The sequence below is a fragment of the Hydra vulgaris genome, chromosome 01 (assembly GCF_038396675.1).
Source record: "Hydra vulgaris chromosome 01, alternate assembly HydraT2T_AEP".
NCBI classification, from domain to species: domain Eukaryota; kingdom Metazoa; phylum Cnidaria; class Hydrozoa; order Anthoathecata; family Hydridae; genus Hydra; species Hydra vulgaris.
Window position 1 is genome coordinate 2,032,402 of NC_088920.1, and position 21,337 is coordinate 2,053,738.

The following is a 21,337-nucleotide window of genomic DNA, read 5'->3' on the forward strand; positions in this document are numbered from 1 at the left end:
AAACTTTACTTTAAATGTAAGCTTGTTTAAAGTTTCAAATTATCTTGAGTGTTTCGAAAAATTCATTTCAATCAAGTTAAATAAAAATCTGGTTCCCTTTTTACTCAAACTAGAAAGCCATTTATAGAATTGTTAAAAGAAGCATATTTACATCATAAGTTTTTAAAAAAGTAAAAAAATTACAGTTATAAATTTTCCAATCAGGCACTAAGATTCTGAACTTTACTTGCAAGTCTCTAAGCTTGAATCTGTCTTTAAGCTTGTAGTTGCTGTTCTAAGTAACTCTGACAAATGCTCAGAGATTTGCACAATACTTTGATTTGACAAATTTCATAGTGGAAAATAAAGATTCACATGTGTATGTTGAACCAAAAATTGAAATAAATTTTATACTAATTTTTTTTAGTAAGGGATACTTAACCTCAGGCACTATCTTCCAAAATTCCAATAAAGTCAGTTTTTTATGCAGCATCACAAGATTTTGATCTTCTTGGAGATCTAATAGTTCTGTTTCAAATTGAGATACTTCTTCAACCATGTTTGATGGATTTGGACAACCATCTCTAATAATATCAATTAAAAAAGGAATTAATATAAATCCTAAAGATGATTTAAGTGCATGCAAATTCATAAACATTTTTTGAAAGTCTTCTAGTAAACTCTGTAATTTGTCCCTGTATGATTCGATCTTATGATCATCATACTGAAATAAAGGATTAGAAATAATCATATTTTTCATTTGAGGAAAGGTTTTTAAAGTAAGATCTTTCTAAAAAAGAATAATTTTTTTTTGAAAACTAAAAATAGTCTGATCAGATATAATTTTTTCTTTTCCCTGAAGAGACAATATCAGACTTAAAATGTTGCATTATATCAGTCAAAAAAAAAGGTCTTGCAAAAAATTAACTTGCTTCTGTTGTAATAATTGATACTTTATTGAAAGATGAAACATTTATTTGATTGTTAATTATCGTTTTGAGCAACTCAATTTTATTTTTCCTGTAATCTGAATTTAATGGATATTCCTTGGAAAAATTTATATGATTTGTTTCATAGTGGCGTTTAACGTGCCCTGACATGTTATGAGCAAGTTCTTTATTACAAATTATAAAAAAACATAATGGTTTATTTTCTTTTTCAATAAATGCAAATTTTTCTGTCCAACCTTCATAACATATTCTTTTCTCGTTCAATTTTTCTTTTCCTAATGCTGTTGCGAAGTAAATTAATGTTAGTATTTGCTTTATCCATTTCGAAAAATTAAGTTTTGTGATTAAATAAAGTAAATACGAAAAGAGCCCTTATGAAATTCCAAGAGCCGCATGCGGCTCGCGAGCCACGTTTTGGCTATCCCTGGTCTAGATCGTTAGTTTGACTCAATAGCGCAAACTTACAGACATTTGAATTTATTTTTTTTTATTGGGTATAATTAATTTGTGAGTTAAATGTGATAGCTTTTCGTATCTAAACCATATTGCTTTCATTGCAATTTTTCAGTAAGCGTTGTTAAAATAAAAAATTTCATTTTTTTAGGAGAGTAGACCGAAAAGCAACGTACATAATTATATTATCTCACAACATTTTGGGTTTAAAGTGAAAGAAACAATTTTTTTCTTAATAAAAGTAGTTACAAGTTTTATTTATTTATAATTATAGTTTCACACTACTTTACAATTTTAAACAGTACTTAAACAAAGCACAAACTCTATCGACAATTATTTTTAAAGAACTTTACTTTGGTAAAATATTCCTTTACTGCTCATAAACTAGTTCATTATTTCTAATCGACGTTCTGTCTATGATAAATCTATAAAGTTAATAATAACGGAATCACTTATGCAACAAAATAAACTTCTAAACTAAAATATCATTTAATCTTAAATTTGGTACATATTGAAAAAATTTGAACAAATAAATTCTCAAACATATTATTATTTATAGTCTAGCCATGGAGCGATTTTTTGAGTAAAACAAGGAGGGTGAGTCCTTCAAAAGTGACAAATGTTATATAAAAAATATTGAAATATAAGTCAAATGTTAACTCCCTCTCTTTTTAGGGGAGGGGGACACAACCCTCTTTCCATACAACCCGTGAAATCGCCCCTGGGTCTGGACAATTGATGACGAGGAAATACTTTAATAAACAGTTCATCATAAGTACTTTCTTAAATGGATAAAAAAAATTATTTTTTTTAAACTATAAATAAATAAACAAAAATCGTTACATATAAAATAAACATTGAGGGTTTCATTAAAAGTTTCATATTTAAGAAATATAAAACTTATAATGAAATATGATGAAAAGTTTAAACTTAAAACACTTTATTTTCTTGAACTAATTTTAACCAAAAAAAAATTTATTAAACAAACTGTTTCTTTAACAAAAAACCTATTACAATTGCGGTTAAATTCTACTTTATAATTTCTGAATAAACAATATCAAAACGTCACATAAACAATATCAAAAGATAATTTAAATATTCTAAACGATAAAAGTTTTGGTTTAACGTAAAACTACTGAACGGGTATAAAATTGAAAAAAAAGGAAGTTAGCTTCCCGGTCAAATGCTCTTTTTTAGTGGTTTTTTAAAAGATCGTCAGGTCTTTTTTAACCATATGAGTAACAAGTACCAAGTTTCATGCTGGTATCACATCTTGAACTATTTTGCTAAATATTTATACTTAGAGCCCCCACTATTATGAAAATTATTTTTCGATAAAAGTTAACTTAAAAGTAAAAGAGCCATCCCTATTTAAAAGTCTAAACTTAAAAATGAACTTTTCTAAAAAAGATTAAACGCATGGTTTTTTATTTAAAAAATAAAAATTCTCACTAGCTATAAAAAGCCATTTAACTACTTCCAACGTTTTTTACTGTGTTTTATCGTAACTTTTGCATAATCTTCGTTTTTAAAATAACCCTGTCACTATAAGGTTTTTTTCCATGGTTAATAATTTTTGTTATATCTTAAAAGTACACAATTCTAAATATTATCGCCCTTGGTACTTTATCTTCCTTTAGATTTCCAATACGATGTGTTTTTTAAATTTTATATTGACCTAATATGCCAAATTAAATTTTTTTAGCTTGGCGTTTCAGTCTGAATTTTTACAATTATTTCAGCTTTCATCTTTTATTTTCTTTACGCCAACGATCCTTAAGTTGTTTTTTTTAAGTGTGATTTTTTAACTAAAAAATTTATTTCATACTCCATTTTAACATAGTTATATCTATGATATAATATATTTGTATACGATACAAGATAAATTATTATAAAGTTACATTTTTGAAGAGTAACAAATTTATTTTGAAATATTTATCAAAAATATCTTTAGAGACTTTCCTTTGCTCCAATGAGTTCCAAAACACAAATGCAAAGCTTAACCTTTGAAAGTCTTTTTAGGAATTATATTTTATTTGTAGTCTATGCAACTTTTTCGCTACAGTTTCTTTTCGACCCAGAAAAAAAATTTAAGAGTTTCTCTAAACTTTTGAAACAAATAAATTGAAAACATATAAAAAGAGTCACATTTAAAAAGTTTTGAGAAAGTATATATTAATCATTTATAAAAGTCTTTGTATAAGGTTAGGAAAAAAAAATTTTTAATAAAAGCTACAAATATTTTATTGAAAATGTAAACTTCAGATAAATTAATCAAGAAATAATTTTTTCAAAGTTACTTCTATGCTTTATATGAAAACTTTTATAAATGATTAATATATACTCTCTCAAAAGTATTTAAATGTGACTCTGCCGTTTTTTCCCATCTACTCTTCATATGTCCTACAGAAGTTCTTAAGAATTTTTATAGAAATTCTATACAATATCTATTAATTTCTATAGAAATTGAAATTAAAGTTTTTTTCTACAGAAAAACAAGTAGAAAAAAATGTTCTATAGAAACTTTTATAGAAATTAACAGAGATCCTATAGAAATTCTATAAAATTTTATAGAAATTTATATAAGGCCATATGTTTCAAAAGTTTATAGAAATTCTATAGAATTCTCAGGAGTTGATAAAATTAGTGGCTGAAAAACGAACTCTAAGAAGCAACAATTTATCACCTAAGTACAAGAATTGCTATCTTAGTTGGGGAGAGTAGGGCAAAAGTGAACGCGAGGTAACTCCGAACATTGTCAAAATAGCACATTAGAAAAAGGTATTTGAAAGTTTCATTTTTACCTTTTGTGAGAGGGTCACATGCTCAGTTGCGGACGTGCAGTAGTGAAATAAAGCTGCAATTGATCCCGATAAATTGATCATAACTTTTTCTGATAACTTCATGCAACATATGACTTGAGAAATTCCTGTTGTAGCTATTATGGATATATAAAACCACTTTTTTTGTTGTTGTTGCATAGTATCATAATGAAGGATTGTAAAACACGTATTATATTTTAGGTATATCAATTAAACTTCAATCAATTAATCCATTTGTTGCCTCCATGGAGAAATAACAAACGACATTATTGGGGTAATTTCGATCGTCTAAAGTGTCGTGGACGTCTAAAGTTGAGGACATTAGGCGGCCTTAACATTAGTTTTTCTAACTTGTTTTCACATTTATTTTAACAGATAAATTGTTCAAGAATTATTTCTGTATTCCAAAAGAAAAAACTGTGAATATTTAACTTTTATTATTATCCACTAATATTATAAGTTTGTCGATAAAAAAAATTAAAAGAAGAAAGAAGAATTTTTTTTTTTAATTTTGCTTACATTAAAATGTCACAGTACAAATATGCGCCGTTTATATGGTGTTACAATTAAAAAAATTATAATACCAGCATAATTAAAATAAGAAAAATACTCACATATATAAATATAAGCATATAAACACTTACAAATGTACAGATGCGCATATGCATAAACTGCTAACAATTAAATATAAGCTATGATCTGAAAGAAGATCACAAGATCTTGTCGTCAGAACTTTATAAAATACAAGCAAGCAAAATAAAGACAAGTATAACATACAATAAAATAAAGACAAGTATAACATACAATAAAATTAAGACAAGTATAACATACAATTAAATAAAGTAAAATTTAAAATAAAAAACTTATAAAATCCAAGCAAATAACAATTTTCAAAATATTAGAAGTGTCTAAATATATTTTCAAGTGGAAAAATAATTTTTTTTAGATTGTGCTTGAAAAGATAAAAGTAAGTTGGTTGATCAAAATTACGCAAAACAATATTATCCCATAGGTGGGGCTCATGAAAAGCAATGTAAAATGGATTGAACTTTGTGTGACAAAAAGGCTCATTTAAAAAATTATGTTTCTCATATCGTATTTGTTTTTAGGTTGAATTTGAAAATATTATTAAAAGTGGTAGGGGATAAATTATTTCTCCATAAATATAAAAAACATAAAACTTTAAAAACATTGAGTTCAAATAAATTTAATAATCTCATTTCAGTAAAAATAGATTTTGTATGTGTAAAACGATCAGCATATTTAATTATGAGGATCATATTCTTTGGACGACGATATAGAAGTTTTAACTTTTTACAGTACTCCCCAAAACAGTGCAAGGATAATTTTTGGTACTGTGGATAAATGAGTAATAAAGTTGGCTTAAGCAATTTTTGTTAGAATAGTTACGAGCTTTATATAGAATCCTAACGTTTTTGGAAGTTTTAGTAGATACATAATTAATTTGTTGATTCCAGAAGATGTTTTCATCGAGATAAACGCCTAAGAATATTGTAACGGAATCATTTTTTATTTCAATTTCGTCTATATAAAGTTGTGGAAGCGGAGCAAGTCAATTACCGAAATTCGCAAGAATGGCGGCACATTGACGAGTGAACCTGATGAAATACTCAACTCCCTGGTTTTATATTATAAAAACATTTACATCAAAACTAATTTAAGCAAAGACAGCAAAAACTATGTCTTGTCCCACATCACTAAACGCTTAAGTGATGATGAAAAGCAAATTTTAAACACCCGCCTAATCGGCGCGGAACTAAAAGAAGCCCTTTTGAAATTTGAAAACGGAAAATCTCCAGGTTATGACAAACTTCCAGCTGAATTTTACAAAACTTTTTAGCATATTTTATAAAAAAAAGACTTTGGAGAACTAGCTTTTGAAATACTTTTTGAGACCTGAAAGCAAAAATTGGAGGCCCAAATCCTTAATCGGCACTGATTACAAAATAATCACAAAAGCGCTGGTTCTAAGACTTGCATAAGTAATAGGAAAAAGTATAGATCCAAATCAAACTTGCGGACTCCCAGGTAGAACAATTTTCTCAAATTTACATTTTGTCCGTGATCTTATAGATTACGCAGAATTTAAAAATCTACCTAGTTTCATTTTATCTGTAGACCAAGAAAAGGCGTTTGACAAAGTCGATCTTGCGTTTCTACTGCAAATTCTCCAAAAATTCAATCTCGGAGAGAATTTTGTATCTTTTGTTAACACCCTATATTTAGATGTTTTGGCACCTGTTCTATATAGCGGTTTTTTGTCGGTCTTCTTTCCTACTGAAAGAGGAGTCAGACAAGACGACCCTCTCTCTCTTCTGTTGTACTTTTTTGTTGCCGAAGCTCTTGCTTTGGTTGTTAGAGAGAATAACAGAATAGAGGATTTCCCACTACCAGGAACACCGAAACCCTTTAAAATACAGCAGTACGCAGACGATTTGAACTTTTTTGCCAGGGACATAAAATCTGTCCGCTTTTTTTTGAAAAAGTTAAACTGTTTGAAAAACCAGCAGTTTAGTTATCAATTCCTCAAAAACCAATGGTCTTGCTGTTGGGGGTTTTAATCTTAAGTTTGAACCTGAAATTGGATAACATAAAGTGGAACAATAACACCGGTTTCAAAATATTGGGTGTTACTTTTTACACCAGACTGAGTGATACTACCAATTTCTACTGGCTAGTAACTCTAAACAAAGTAAAGAAAAATCTCAAGTTTCTGGGACTTCGTACTTTGTCACTAAGGGAAAAAACTATGTTGATAAATACGCTAGCCATGTCAAAAATGTGGTTTCTAGCAAACGTGTTGCCAATTCCTGATTGAGTAATAGAACGTTTGCATAGAGCCGTTTTCGAAAGTTTGTGGCAAAAGACCAATTTCAATCCGGTCAAGAGAGAGACGCTTTTCTTACCCATCAAAAGCGGGGGTCTCGGAGTTTTATCTCCGAAGGAGCAAAGTCTTGCACTTCGTCTCACTCTTTCAACTTAAGGAAATCGTAGAGGATAAAACTCACGATTATTACTACTTTTCAAAGTATTGGTTGGCAAGTTCACTTATAAAATTTACGAACTAAAACGAATTAAAAAATTTTTACTTAGAAGTTGCAAAAACCAAAAAGACAGTTGCGCCAGCAAAATTTTTCTGGAACGGTTCAACAAAAACAATAATGCCGTGGACCGAAATTTGGAAAAAAAAAATTACTTCTCACACATGCAGACCGACACAAAATATCCTCTTTCGTTTTTTACACAACAGTCTACCTTCTGCGGCCTTTCTAGCCAAAAGCAAATAGCAACATATCGTTTAAAATAATAAATGCAAAACTTGTGGTAATATCTTTCATATCTTTGCCTACTGTCCTTCTTCTGTTAAAATATTTGAGTATTTTAAATATGTACATAATTCCTTGACATCCCAAAAAAATTTTTTATTAATAAATTCAATATTCTCGATAGAAACAGCGAATTTATTGGAGATAAACCCTACTTTGCTGCAGCTGTTGACACTCACTCAAACTATCATAAGTGCTATATGGAATAGTTTATGCCACCACATGTTTAGTAACATAAAAATTGACCCAACGGCAATGATCAGGGTAATAATCAAGAATATCAAAAATAGTATCACTTTAAAATATAATTATCATGTCCGCAGAAACACTATATTTTCTGTCATTTTTTTTGTATCAATAATGTATTTTGCCAAGTAGAGAACCGGAAGTTAAAACTACACGTTTGAGCTAAATTGATACACTTGCTCATAATTTAAAAATGAATGTTCAGTAAAGACCTCCTTCACTCTGGGAAGCTTTTTTCGACAACAAAATTATTGTTATTTTTGATTAGAAAAACACTGGTAGCCTTTATTTTATGATATATAATTTCAACATATAAGTGTTACATGCAGGGCCGTGCACAGATTTTGGGGGCCCCAAGCATCTTTCAATTTAGGGGCCCAACCCCCCATCCCTCCTCCGAAAAAAAAAAAGGCTTTTCAAACTTTTTGATTATATTTCTTACATATAATTGTAACTAAGTAGTCCAGCTTTTGTTTCTTACAATATTTTTTTTATCTTTTGTTTTGCAAACTCTTTAATCACATCATGGAAATCAAGATTTTGGAAAGTGGTTTTTCTCTAAAGCGAGCAGAATGACATTGTTTTATGGGAAACAATTTTTCTGTCAGTTCATTTTCAGTCATGTCACTCTTTATCAGTGCTTCATAAAGTTTTTGATATTCCCACAAAAAAGATAATATAGTAAAGATTTTTTGAATGGCTGGGAAACGAGCAGTGAGTCTACCAATCACAGAGTCAAGAATGTAATAAAAAGCCGCTTCGAAGTGTAGCTTCCTATCCTGACTCTGTTTCGGTTGATTCCATGAAACGTTCATCACCTTCAATTTGCTCCTAAGAAAAATCTTTGCACTTCACTTTTTGGTGGATTGGAAATTTAGAACTGATTTCTGCAGCATCTGCAGCTAATTTAGCTTTTTTCAAAACTGTTGGCCATTCCTCCAAAACAGATTTAGGGTGACTGATCAAATTTTTCACCTGAATACTTATATGAGTATTCAGGTGAAAAAAGTTTTCATGCCTTATATAAATAGTTGCCTTTTTTGCCTGAATAACCTAGTTTCAGCAATTAATCAATGTGCGGATTTTCATCAAAACTCCAGACATGATAGCACATTTGAAAGAGCTCAAATATTTCAAGGTACCTCTAATCTCAGTTTTTGTTTTAGGCGAATAATTACAAGCTCTGAACATTTTGTAAAGATTTAATGATTTAACTCAATTGATTAGAGAAAAGGCGAATTACATCAAGTCTTTTAACCCATCATGTTCCAGATTGCCTGTAAAAAATACACCATAGAGACTCTTTCCAGTATTTCCCTGCGTTGTGGACTGGAAAAGAAGATTTTATACAAGTTTTAATCAGTTCCAAAGAAAGTTTTAGCATCTGTACAGCTTGAGACAGCGTTCTGTTCAAACAAATTCAATTAATGACAACCACAGGTTGATAACAAAGACAATGCCTTCTTTATTTGTTAGATAGCTTGAACATCTTTGACATGTTGGCTCCATTGTCATAGCCTTGGCACGGCAGTTTTCAAAATAAATTTCTAAAGTTTTCTAAACTTCCAAAAATAATCCTGCGAAATCAGATCCATTCTTCTTTGGACAATCTGCAAAGATAAAAAACCGTTCTTCAATTGAAAATTTTCCAGGTTCTTCTTCATGTACATATCGAATGATAAACGTAGTATGTTCTGTAAGGGTTACATCAGGAGTAGGATCAACCATGATTGAAAAATACTTCTCAGAATTGCATTCTTTTACGATTAGCCTGCAAACCTCAGCTGCAAAAAGACCAATAAATTCATTTTTAAAACAATGACTGGTGCAATGCACCTGAAACCATTGACCCTTGTCCCGTGATAGTTTAACTTTTATCGTATGTCACTTGAGAATTTTGCGGTTGTGGCGCAGTGATTAGAGCGCATGCTTTATAAGCAGGAGATCCAGGATCGAAACGAGGTTTGGACATATTTTCGCGTTACGGTAAGGAAGGAGGCGTGAACTTCCTGGATAAATGCACTTCCGCGTTATTCTGTGACAAGACCATTAGGTCTTCTTGGGGCACCTAATTTACAACAAAAAAAAAAAAAAAAAGAATTGGTCACAAAAAGTTGGAATTTTCCACAAAAAGCCAATTTACGTTCACTAAGAAACAGTATCACATCCAAGACTTTTACTATAGTTTTTCTTCAGGTAGCTGCTTCGTTGAGGATTTAGTGATTCACAAAATCTGGAAATGTGAAACTTAATTTCCAGGTGAAAATAAGAATTAGAAAACAAAATACTGCTGTCTTTGCAGGGCTAAATACAAGCCAATCTCGCGAAAAAGATTCTTCATTTGGCATTCTGATTTTTAAAACAGACATTGGAAAGATATGATTTCAAGAATCTTTTGGCATATCCAGTGGAAAGGGAACGTAACCAGCCCTGACAAATCTATCCAGCTAAGTAAAAAAAAAATCGAAAAGAGGAAAAAATTTTAACTTTAAAGTTACAATGTCAAATGGCTTTAGCAAAGCAGCCATTTGTTATTGTTATATATTATATATATTATATCAGCATATTATATGTAATATATCAGTATTATATATTACATAAAACATTGTGTGTTTATCATTATTAATTTATAAATTAAATTAAATTATTTAATCAAGCGAATCGCCTGTAAAAACAACACTTTATAATACGTCCCTTTTAAAGTTTGTCTTGCACTAGATTTGATCGAATGACAACATTTTCTTAATATTCAAGATCAGCTTAGAAATAAAATTTAAACAATAGATTTTCAAGACCAGGATTATTTTTATTGACTATAATTAAACTTGCTTGCCCTATTGTTGGTGGCATTGAACATTTGTGCTGCATATTTGTGTGAAAAGTTGTAACTGATTTGCTTTGAGGCGTAAGTATAAAGGGATTGGAAAAAAAAAATCCTCGGAAGTTTATTGCATTTCTGCGAGTAAATTTTTTAAAGTCAACTACTTGTGGGGGCCCCATAGGAGCCGGGGCCCCGAGTAATTTGCTCGGATGACTCGCCCTCTGCACGGCCCTGGTTACATGTAGCGATTGTAAAGTGGTGATTGTGTAAAGGTCCTGTAATTTCTTAATTAATAAAAATCCTTCCTTACAAAACATTCTTAACTAATATTGAACACTATCTCTAAATATATAAAAAAAATTTTAAGCCCTACCTAATTCTCGATATCTTTCCGCACAATGGCTAGTAAAAAACACAAAAAATATAAAATCAAAAAACACAAAAAACTATAAAATCAAAAAACACAAAAAAATATATTTTTTTTAACAGTAGTAAAACGTATATATTGTAAAACCTTGTGATTATTATAACCTGAGTTAATGCAATATCATAAAATTGTAAATAATTATTGTTTTAAAGAAAAAAGAAAAATTTTAAAATTATTGTTAAAATCGTTTAATCATTAAATTATAGTCAAAAATTAATGATTTTTGACTATAATTTTATTATTCCTCATTTTAAATTTATTAAACTTTACATTAAACTTAAATGTAATGTTTTAGTTAAACAATGATATTAAAAAGATTTTTTGTTTCTTCTAAAAAATCTAAAAGTTTTTCAAAAACCCGATTTAAACTACTTATATTGAGATGGAGAATTCTAATTCGATTTGAACTTTTTAAAATTGCATTCTGAAAAAGAAAATCTTCTAAATTCTTTAGGATAAAAATAAGAACATTTCGTAAATGTATCGCAATAAAAATTATTATCTGGATCTATGTTTTCAAAGCCATGATTGTTAAAGTTAGTTTAAGTAAGGTTTCTTTTTAAGAATGCGTACTTCGACTAATTGTTTAGAACGTTTTTTAAAATATTATAAAAAAAAATAATAATTTTATCGTGACAAACCGAAACATTCTCACCATTTAAATGCCGTTCTTTCGCTTCCTCAAACAATTTTCTTCTGATTTCAACCGTTTCGCAACGGTTGCAATCAGAAGAAAAAAGTCTTATATAAATGTTTGTTCCTCTGAGACAAGTAAATTCTTTTAAAATTTTAGTTTTGTATTTGTATTGATGAAGTTTCAACACTATTACCCTCGGACGCCCAACTTTTTTGGCCCAGAACAATACGCACGTTGAATTTCAATGCCCTTTAAACCCAGTTTTTGAAGAAAAAATGAATGAACCTTTTCTTCGGTTGCTTGCATAGATTCGACTTCGTCCTCACATATAACATCAAATCTTAAGTTACCTCTTTGCGATCTATTTTTAAGGTTACGGATTTCTCTGTTTAAAAATTCATTATTAATTCTTTCTTTAATTGTTTGTTTTCAATTTTGTCAAACAAATGTTTTTTGTTACTTTCAATCTTTTTATCAACGTGTTCGTTGAAGTTTAAACATTCTTATCGCTTCAAGCTCTTTTTCAATTTTTTTTTAATCTTATTTGCGTTTGTAGTGATATTTGTCTCAAATTTATCAATCTTTTGTTGAGAATTGCACTAACAACAGCAATTACAGTTTTTTCTTGGTTTTAAAATATCACTTCAGTTTCCTTCTTAATATCATCCAGCCATTCTTTCATTAATTTTTTTTTTCTTGGAATGTTACCGCCATACTTAATATTGAAAAGTTTTTTTTAGTTAGTGGATTTGCAGGTTTTTTAAATGTTTATATATTATCTTTCAAATTATTTGACTTTATTTATTCACTTTTTCTATTCAAAAACTTTTTTTTATTTCAGAAAATTTTTTGATATTTTTGCACACGAAAGTGCTTGTTCTCTTCGAAAGCTTTTTTTTTTTTTAAAAAAAAAAAAAAAGATTTAATCAACTAAAGATAGTTTAACACAATCTATAGAAAAGAAAAATGCCCAAAGTGAAACAGAATTTTTTTATTTAAATTGCAAAGAAAAATATAAGGAACCGCCAAAGAACATTGGATCATGTAATATAAATCAAAGTCCTTGTTGCACAAGAACTGCACTATTGTTAAACGCATGTCACGGGGTTTTGATTTTGAAATTTGTTTGTAATCTTTTAAGATTTTAATAATAAAAAAAATGCAGAATATTTTTAAAAGAGTGTATAAAGTTGTAGTGTATTAGGTTGCGATGAAAAGTTCATCTCCCCCAAGAAAGACTCGATTATGTGTTACAATTGTGAGGCCTCGCAAAAGTGAATATATCCCTAGATTTTATTTGTGAATTTTGCAATTAACTATTACAATTATTATTTTATTTATTATTACACAACAATTTTTGGGATTACCCTACGGTGTGTTCAGAATTACCCCATGTACATAGAGTAGTTTCAAACGCCAATGGCTTTATTTTTGCCCTAAATTTTTATTTTAAAAAAGGGTTTACAAAACGTGCTTTTGAGGGTTTGTAACTGAATAGTTAGACTAAATGATAAGCAATAAATACAATCAGTTTTGAACAACTGATGTCTTTAAGTTACATTCCCGCTATGCTGTTTGCAAATACCCCACTCTCCCCTATATTCCAGATTAAAAACTTTTAGAGCAAAACAACAACGTAGAATTTAGACAACCAGTATTATTAGGTTAAGCAGCAGCCAATTTTTCAAAAGATCAAATTGAGGTTTTTTTATTAAAAAAGACGTGTAAGTTTTTTTGTGGAAATCAAATATTCATAGCTTTTTAACGGACTAAATGCTTTCACAAGTCTTAAAAAAACTAGCTTTAAACTAAATCCAGAACTTAAAAATGTTTTTGCTAAAAAATATTAACTCCATTGATTTTGAAAGAGAGACAAAAATATTAGTGTCACAAAAACTAAATAATTTTTAATTCAAAATTCTTTAAAATTCAATATATCATTTGTATTAATTTGAACGAATAACTGTCTGAGTCTGCAAAGCATTTATTTTTTCGGGTTTTAAAAGGATAAGTTTCCCACCAGAATTAAAGAGTTTTGTTTTAACATTTCATTTTCATTTTGCCAATATATCTATGCTAAGAAAACATATAAAATTTTTTGCATGTATCTATGTTATATATATCTACGTTTTGTTGATTGTCTAGGTGGTTGTAAAACAATTAATATTGTTACATTAAAAATTAATATTGTTAAGAGTTGTCTAAAAACTATTTATGAAAATGATCTAGAAATTATTTTGTTTGCATTTGTTGGAGCTACTTCAGACATTAGTATGGTAAATATTTATGATCCATTATTTCTATTGAAACATTAAGTTATGGTTTCCTTGTTCTATATTAAATTGACTGATACTCATTTTACTTAATCCTTATCACCTGGTGAAGGTCATGCGAAATTCACTAAACCAAAAATCTATGACGCTAATAAAAACCCTATCGATTGGTTATATTTATAGAATTTAGTAGATTTCCAAAATAGGGAATGTTTCTACATTCCTACGAAAATTAGAAATCAATATTGATTAAATCCAAAAAAAAATGAAAATGAAAATTGCAGCCCAGACTTTAAGTTTAAATAAGGAAAAAGTGTTGAAGTTTTTAAGACAAAAAACCCACCCTTTAAATTTTAAGAATAGTAAAACAAATGAAACTTTTGTTACTACCCAGCGAGCACAGGCATTAATCAGACGTCTTACGGTCGTCTTACTTAGGTCGCGATGTCTCAGACCAAAATAAGACGTCCTAAAGACGTTCTGTTTCACTATTTTATAAATAATTATTGTTGTCGTTCGAACTTATTCTCACTTGATTTGCCATTCAGCAAAGTCTCATTTTTTAATGTATCTGTTCCTGAATTTTATATTGGCTGCTTGCAGCTTTTTTGGAAGTGAAACTGAGTAGTGAAAAATTATGGCGTTTTTTCAACTTTATGTAGTTGCTACTGAGCAAGTATATTTAGTTCCTTATAAAAGGACAAATTAAAAATGACGCCGAAAATGAAAAAAATGAAAATAACGGCAATATATAATTTTATAGCGAATTCCATGGCTTCACTTGGCAGCAGAATTTTCTTAGATAATGCTTAGATCTAGAAAAACAAAAAAATAGCTTTGTCACAACATATCGCTAAGTAAACAATGTCAAGTTTTGGATTGGTAAATGGGAAAAAATATAAAAGATTAGCGTTCTTTAGGATGATTCAAAATAAAATTTTAAATACTTGATAAAAAGCAGACCAACAAAAATGTTATTTAAGTTTAAATTAATGTCAAAATGATAATTTTTCAAGTCTGCGTTTTATTAAAAATTTAAAATTTTATTTTAAAACACCCGAAAGAACGCTAACCAAAATGTAAAGTTTTAGAAACCTTTTCTGATTTTCACTTAATAAAGTTATAGTTCTATTTGTACACATACAAATAAAAATTGTACACATATAAATAAAAATTGTACACATACAAATAAAAATTGTACACATACAAATAAAAATTGTACACATATAAATAAAAATTGTACACATACAAATAAAAATTGTACACATACAAGCAAAAAAGCAAGACTATATTTCACAAACCATAAATTTTTGTATAATTTGTTGGTTTTGTTTGTTTGTTTTTCAATTACTTGTCATTTTATCTACGAGGACTTATTTAAAAATATTGTTATATTACTATTACTATATATAGTTTTATATTTTTTATTTTTAAGAGATTTATATAGTTAGGTTTTGAGTTATGGTCTTCAATTAGGTTTTAAATAGGTTTTGAGTTATGGTTAATAATGTGGTAAATGCAGTTTACTTTTCATATTATACAACAGACCTTTTTTTAATGGTTCGAACCATATACTAATGATATAATAAATAAAATTAGACAAAATAAAAAAAAGTTGAAGGTGTCGTAATCCATAAGTTATGGCAAAATATAATAAAACTTTATATACAAACAAACAAAATATTAAAAATATGCGTGACAGAAAATAAGCATTATTTAAAGTTATAATTTTACGACTCAAAAAGTATGAAAAGATCTTTTTGAACAAACTACATTGACAATATGGCCAATTATGTTAAAGTCGTGTTCATATCCTTATCGTTCACGGAAATAAAAAAAGGTTGAAGGTGTTGTAATCCATAAGTTATAGCAAATTATAATTAAACAAACAAACAAAATATTAAAAATATGTGTGACAGAAAATAAGCATTATTTAAAGTTTTAATTTTACAACTCAAAAAGTATGGAAAAAACTTTTTGAACAAACTACATTGACAATATGGCCAATTATGTTAAAGTCCTGTTCATATCCTTATATCCTTTAATAAAATCATCCACAAAATAGTTGAAGAGTACACGGGAAAAAACGGCGGTCTTATTTAAAAGGCTCATAAATACTTTTATAAATGATTCATAAATACTTTCTCAAAAACTTTTTTAATGCGACTATGCCGTTTTTTCCCGTGTTCTCTTCAGTTGTTAATGCAATGCACGGAAATATAGAAATCGACCGTAGTGCAACTAATTATTCATTTGACCCACAGAAACGAGTACGTTTTTTCAAAGTTTTGGTTTTTATCATTGTTTTTTCTATTAATTATTTTAGTTTTTTCATTCTTTTAATCATACATCTTTTAGGAATCTTTACAAAAATTCTTTAAAAATGGCTACGCATTTTTAAAAATAAACTGTCTGAAAAAAACATTGTTTCTTTACAGGAAACTCAAATGAACTTAATTGACACACCATATATTGATCCCTTTTGATTTTAAAATAAAAAGCATTCATTGTTTTTTTTCGGTTTTACATATAAACATAAAAAGCAGGGCCGTCTCGAAGAGGTCTCTCATGGGGGAGGAGAGATTTTGAGATGTCGTATGTTTTTTTTTGCCAACTAGAGACACAAAAGATAAAAAATAAAAAAGGTTCTTGATATTTAACATTTGCCAACGATACTTCAAAACTTTCCAACTGTAATGCTAAATGTGCAAGTGTGCTAACTCAAATTCACATTTAACAGCTTTTTACACCCCCCTACACTTCCCGTTCGGGACGGCCCTAGTTAGAAACATGCAGTAAAATTTTGAAATACTATAAGATTATTTAAATATTATAAACTACACGTCTTAGCTCTTTCAGAGACTTGGCATAATAGTGAAAGTTCTCTTGAGTTAAATTTTATTTATAACTTGCCATTTTATAAACTTATAAGTCTATCAAAAGAAAATAGAAAAAAAGGAGGAGGATTTGGGCTTTTTCTTTCAAAAAAGAATTTAAGATGAAATATGTTTCTCAAACACTAGTTATGAAAACCTGTTTATTGAAATTATAAATAAAAAATTTCAAAATATTTTATGATAGATTTGTTTATCGTAGACCGAAAATATATAACGAAAATAAAACCTTATATATTTTCGGAGACATGAACTGCAATGCTTTAAGCTATTCAAAAATTCTCAAAAATAATTTTTTAATATGTTTCTTTTTGTCAGCAATTAAAAATCCAACGCGTGTGTCAAAAACTTTGACAACAGCAAAAAACAATATTCTCGTTAAAAATTACCTGGAAATGGAATTTGAAACCGAAATTTTTATGACTGATATTAGCGATCATTTTCCAATACTTATAAAAATAAGAAATTCAAAAACCACGTCTGATTGTGAACAAAAAGCTATAAATTTGAAGAAACGCATTCTCAAAACAAGTAATACTACTTAATTATCAATTAGACCAAAACAGGAAACGTGTTGAGATGTCAGGACACTAACGAAACTTTCAAAAAAATTTTAAGTATATTTCTAGATTGCTTTAATGAAACCTGTCCTCAAGAAAACACTTAAAGACAAAAGCTGTAGCTAATCCATTGATGGATAAATAAAATGTTCAAAAAAAGAAGCAAACACTCAATAATAAATTTCTTAAAATTAAAAACACTGATAAATAAGCGTCTCGCAATTCACATGCTTTGCGTACAATATCTTTTTAAATCAAAACTTGTTGAGCTCAGCGGAATTGTTTTAGTTAAGCCCAATATTAGCAAAGAAGCTGACAAGATTCTGAGCAATTGAAGATTTTTGATAAACTAGCTTTTTACTAATAAGAAGTTTTTTTGCTAGAACATTTTTTATACTTTTGTTTTTTCCAATTAAAGAGTACACGGGAAACGGTATTCTTCAACGGCAGAGTCACATTCAAAAAGTTTTGAGGAAGTATATATTAATCATTTATAAAAGTTTTCATTTCTCTGAAATTCATTAATCTGAAGTTTACATTTTTAATAAAGCAATTGTAACTTTTATTAAAAATTTTATTTTCCTACCTTGAAACAAAGACTTTTATAAATGATTAATATATACTTTCTCAAAACTTTTTAAATGTGACTGCCGTTTTTTCGCGTGTACTCTTCAATTATTTTATTAATAACATGACATGTTTTTTTTCCGGTTTTCATTTGTTTTTCTAACAATTTTGTGTAACAAATTTTTTTATAGTGTTTTAGGTTTTTTAAATAGATTTTTATAATTTTTGTATGTTGTCTCATTTTTATACTTTTTTTTAAGAATTTTTGTTTAATTTTTCAGGATTTTGATAGGGCTTTGGACATCCAAGGAGTTAAAAGAGACTTGCAATTACTTAATATTTTTTAGGAAATGAAAAAAAACGTGTCATTAATAGCAAGTTTCTCTTTCGTACTGTTTGCAAAACTGCTTGAGAAATAAATCGTATGCATTATTAACATCTTGCGATTGTAAAACAAGATCTCAATCAATATTCTTTCTTACGAGATTTTAGGATTTTTGCACAGAGTTTTTGTTGATCAGTCGCCTAGAAATAGTCGTTTTAGAAGAATATCCGCTAAGTGTTATGTTATTAGAAACTAAAAAGTCTGAAATGATCCGAGAGGCCACTCTTAATTATACCAACACAAAACTGGTCATCACAAAAGTTATTTGTTATTATGTTATCAAGAAGTGTGGATGAGTTATTAGTTACTCTTGTTGGCATGTTTACTGTTGGAATTAAGATTTTTTGGAGTAGAGAACTTAAGAAATGCTTGACATTATTATTTTAATTTAATAAATTTAAGATCAGGTCCCCCGCAATGTAAACATGCTTCTGCGATTCACTCTGGTTTTGAAGGTTTTAAAATAATTTTTAAATTACCAGATTACCAGATAGTTTTCCATATATAGCATTAATAATTATGTTTTTTATTGTTTTGCTAATCGATTCAATGCATAAAGACTAACAATCTGTTTAATTCACGCAAAGATCATTACGTAAAACAAAGAATTGTGAACATAAATAGGAGGGGTGACATCTATATGCGTGAAGGTCTCTGAAGGCCTTCTGAGCTTACACTTAGACCCGCACGACCGCAAAGCAAAAACGGAAGACCTTCGCAGTTTTTTGAAAGAACCGCACGACCGCAATAAAAATATTTGGGCGTGCGGCAATTCTCCGTGTATTTACTAAATTAAAGAATGCGAAATCTTTAATAAGAAGCTTGTTATTCTGGAAATTAATATTAAATTTTAAATAATTTTATAAGAGACCAAAATTATGAAAAAAGTTTCATTCTTAATAACCTCGGATTTGCAAGTATACTTGAGGGCATTGTTTTTATTTTTATCATATAAGTTATTATAGTTTAAAGTTATAAGGTTTTTTAAAGTTGAAATAAATTAAAGGCTTTTTTAGTGTTAACAATTATATTGTTATATTATGTTGCATACAATAACTTTAAAGTTATAGGATTATAGGTTTTATTGTTGTTTTTATTTTGGTGAGTTTTTGTTGTAGGAGATATTTTGTGATAAATTTCGTTCTGGGAGATAATGCTAGAAGAATACTAAATATTCTGTTATAGGTTTTGAAACTTCAAACTTTTGTAACTGACGCAACGATAAGTCAAACCAGGGCACAGTGGGCCAGTAGGTGGACAAAATGGGAAAAATTTTAGTTGTCTAATCTTGAAAACCTATTTAATTTTAGTATCTACATATATTAGGAGAAATCTGTTGATAATTTATTTACATTAAATCCCTTAGTTACCAGGACTCTAAGCATTTGAATATTGAGATAAAATAAAAAGAAATAAAAATTATAAATAAGTAATTAACGGTGACATCAACGTTGTGTTATATTTCAATTACATCTACGTTTTTGAAACAAAAAATTAGTACATGTTATTCTAGAGTATTTAGAGATAAGAAAAACCAATGTGTGAAATAAATTTGTTATAGCATGTTATCTCAGTTATATTTTGAAAATAACAGATTAAAAAAAAAATTTCTTAAGAAACTTATTTTTTGCCGCACAATAACTAATAATTAGCACAATTTGCCATGTGTTGTCTTATATTTATTTGAGCTATATGATGCTTCAATCGAGTTTTAATTGATTGCTCGTCCCCTTAAATCCCCGTTCAGATTTTATGTATGTTTTAACTTGGTTGCTATGGTACTAAATTTTGCATAGCAACAACTCATTTTTACATTAACGTTGTTTTAACAGTATTTTACTTGCGCTAAATACACAATATTGGGGGTATGTATTAAAATGAGATTCAGAATTCTTATGAGGTTAACTTTTTTTGGTTACTATGGATACCTAACTTTGCATAACATAGCAACAACATATTTTCGGTAGTTGTTAGTAATTTAATTACTAACACTGACAGTAATTTAATTACTTTTAATTTTAATTACTAACACTTGTAGTAACTTAATTACTAACAAGTATTAGTAGTCCAGGCGGCATATATATTATAACATTTTACTTTTAAATACAAAATACTTGTTAGAATAATTATTTAGATATGGTTTTGTTAAACTTAGACATTCATAATTTTCTCCAAAAAAACAATCTTAGTATTTCAAAACAAAATATTACTGAAGATATATTAAAATTTATTCAGCCAAAATTTGCTGATTTTAAAGACGTTGATTTTAGACATGCTGTTCAACGATTTGTTTACTTGTATAAAAAAAAGTGGAAATCTGCAAACTATACTGTGAAAAATTTTGAAAAGAAGTTTGTGAACTGGCTTAATGAATATTTAATTGTCAGAAAAAAAGACAATGAACCAACTGCAAGTAGACGTGGTCGAAAACCAGTTGCATTTGATAATAGTTCTAATAAAACTAAAAAACGGCGTGTATCTTGTTTAATTGAATCTCATTCATCCAATGAATTGTTTTTTGCTGCTAATAAAAAATTTAGAGATGAATCTGTTGTTATTGCTGCCAAGAATGTTTTAAATATATCAAATACAGATAAAGCAACTAAATATTCAGCAGACGAAGCACTGGCTTTAATAATTGATGCAAGTCTGACAAAAGCTTCCTATCAATTGATTAGAAGCGGAGCCTTGGAGAAAGAATATAACATCTACCCCGCTTACAATGATGTCAGAGATGCAAAATTGAAATGTTATCCTGCAAACATAACAGTGGAGGACTATTCAGCTTCAGTTCCTTTAAAAGATTTAATGACTCATACTTTGCAAAGAATCTGTGCAGTTCAGGAACCTGTGCTAAGGCACTTGATATTGAACGACAAAGCAATAAAAACAATGACACTAACGTGTAAGGCTGGTTTTGATGGTGCTACTGGCCAAAGCATTTATAAACAAGTTTTATCAGAACCCGACATTAAC